The sequence below is a fragment of the Enhydra lutris genome, unplaced genomic scaffold (genome assembly GCF_002288905.1).
Source record: "Enhydra lutris kenyoni isolate GAN:26980312 unplaced genomic scaffold, ASM228890v2 scaffoldscaffold67, whole genome shotgun sequence".
Classification (NCBI taxonomy): Eukaryota; Metazoa; Chordata; class Mammalia; order Carnivora; family Mustelidae; genus Enhydra; species Enhydra lutris.
In genome coordinates, this window is record NW_019154151.1 from 5,025,539 (window position 1) to 5,028,084 (window position 2,546).

Genomic DNA, 2,546 nt, shown 5'->3' on the forward strand with positions numbered 1-2,546 from the left:
GGGCTGGTTTAGTGGTCATGAACTCTTTTAACTTTTATTTGTATAGGAAACTATTTATCTCTCTTTGTATTCTGAATGATAGTCTTGCTGGATATAGTATTCTTGGCTGCAGATTTTTTTTCCTTTCAACACTTTGAATATGTCATGCCTGTTACTTTTGGCCCACAAAGTTTCTGGTAAAAAAAAAATCTGTTGATAGGGTTTCCCTTGTATGTAACTGTCTTTTCTCTTACTGGTTTAAAAATCCTCTTTAACATTACTTTTTGCCATTTTAATTACTGTGTACCTTGCTACGCACCTCATTGGTTTGATTTTTTGGAAGGATTTATGTGCCTCCTGGACTTGGATATATTTTCTTCCCTATATTTAGGAAGCTTTCAGCTATCATTTCTCCAAATATATTTTCTGTTCATTTTTTTCTCTCTATTCTTCTGTGATCCCTATAATGTGGATGGAGTCATTTAATGGAGTCACAACAGACTTCCCTAAGTCTATTTTTATCTTGCATTTTTTTTCTCTCACCTTCTCAGCTTGATTATTTTCCATTAGTCTGTCTTCCAGGTTGCTAATCCATTTTTCTGCTTCTTCTAGTCTACAATTTATTCCATTTAGTATATTTTTTATTTCATTTATATGTTCTTTGTTTCTAATTGTTTTATTTTTTTTTTATATGTTGTTAATAGTTTCAGTGATGTCCTTCACTATTCTTAAGTCCAGGGAGTATCTTTATCATCAATGCTTTAAATTCTTTCTCAGACATATTTCTTATTTCTGTTTCATGTTGTTGTCTTTCTGTGATTTGGTCCTGTTCTTTCATTTGGAACATATCCCTATCTCCTCATTTTGTCTAAATCTCTGTTTTTCTGTGTTAGGAAAGTCACCTACATCTGCTTTTGAAAGTAATGGGGGCACCTGGGTGGCTCAGTGTGTTAGGGCCTCTGCCTTCAGCTCAGGTCATGATCTCAGGGTTCTGGGATCAAGCCCCACATCGGGCTCTCTGCTCAGCAGGGAGCCTTCTTCCTCCTCTCTCTCTGCCTGCTTCTCTGTGATCTCCATCTGTCAAATAAATAAATAAAATCTTAAAAAGAAAAAGAAAGTAATGGCCTTATGAGGAAGAAGTCCTATGGTGCCTTACAGTGCAATGTCCCTTTGTTCACCTGAACCAGCCACTTCACTTATGTCTGCTATGTATGTTCTGTGTACCTTGCTATTATGTCTTGGCTGCTTTGTCCTTTAGTTCAGTCATTTGCAGTGGTTCTTTTTGTCTGTTGTGGGCAGCGTTTGGTCTCTGTTTTGTTAGTGGACCATTCTGGGGTCACCTTAGGCTTGAATTTGGTCAAACTAGGTGTTTGCCAAAGATGTGGTATCTTTAAACTGCAGGGCACTTTACTTTCCTTGTGTTTTCCCCTAAGAAGGTTTTTTTTTTTCTTTTTTTTTTTGGTGGGTGGAGCCAACAATCAGAGCCTGGGGTCTGTAGTGTGACTGGTGTGTGTGGTTCTTTCCCTCACCTTAGGGCAGAAGTCACTTGAAATTGTGCTGGCCTGTGTTGTGGCTTTTTGCATACTGCCAGATTTGTGCCCCCAGTTTGAATGGGCTCCATCCAAGAGCATATTGGAAGGGGTGAGTTGTGCATTGCCTATAAGTTTTGTGCACTGGTGAGAGGGGATATGCTGCCACCCCAGCTGCTGGGACTGGACTGGCCATAGTAGGACACATAGATGTGCTATGAAATGAGACCTGCAGGTGCTGTGGGGAGTGGGGCTGCCTGGGTGGATCTGCAAACACATATGGGTGGGCTACACAATCTCAACAAGCTATGTACTGGTTTTCCCTGTGGTTTCACTGCCACTGCCACCAGGACCAAGACCCCATAATTGCATAGGTCAGGAGATGTGGTGTTGGCAAGGTTTGCACCAGTCTTCTGAGGGAGAAGACCTGAAGTGCTAGGGCTGAGGTAAACTTGACTGGAAATGGTGAATCTGCCCAAGTTCAGTGGGGTGGTGGTGGTGCAGGGCTTCATGTAAATAGATTATGTAGTGAATGTTGGTGTTGGACTGGTTCTCACAGTTAGCTAGGGGAGGGAAATACCACCTGCAAGCTCCTTGGTTCCTGGAGGAGACTCCCAGCAATCACCTTCTGGGCCAAGCTCTTACAATAATAAATAACTATCCCTTCCATATGCCCCAGGCATTTTACAAACTACTGCTTATATGCTGTATCTTCCTGGGCTGTTTGCTGTGTTGTCTCTTAAGGGTGGACTCTGTTTCTTATTACCCTCCCAGCCCTCCCAATACTGAATCCACTGATTTTTAAAATCCTGGGTTTTAAGTCCTGTTGTTTGTAAGAACTCATGAAATTCAGTCCCTCTAGTTTACAAAGCCAAATGTTATGGGGATTCTTCTTCCATGTGTGGGATCTCCAGTATAAGAGTCTTTTCTTCTTTTTTTTCCTTGCCAGCAGATCTCTCCCTCCTCTGGATGGCCCATGGTTCTTTAGTTCCGAATAGTGTCTCTGTCCGTCCTACCTTCTTTGATGCTGTTTCTTTT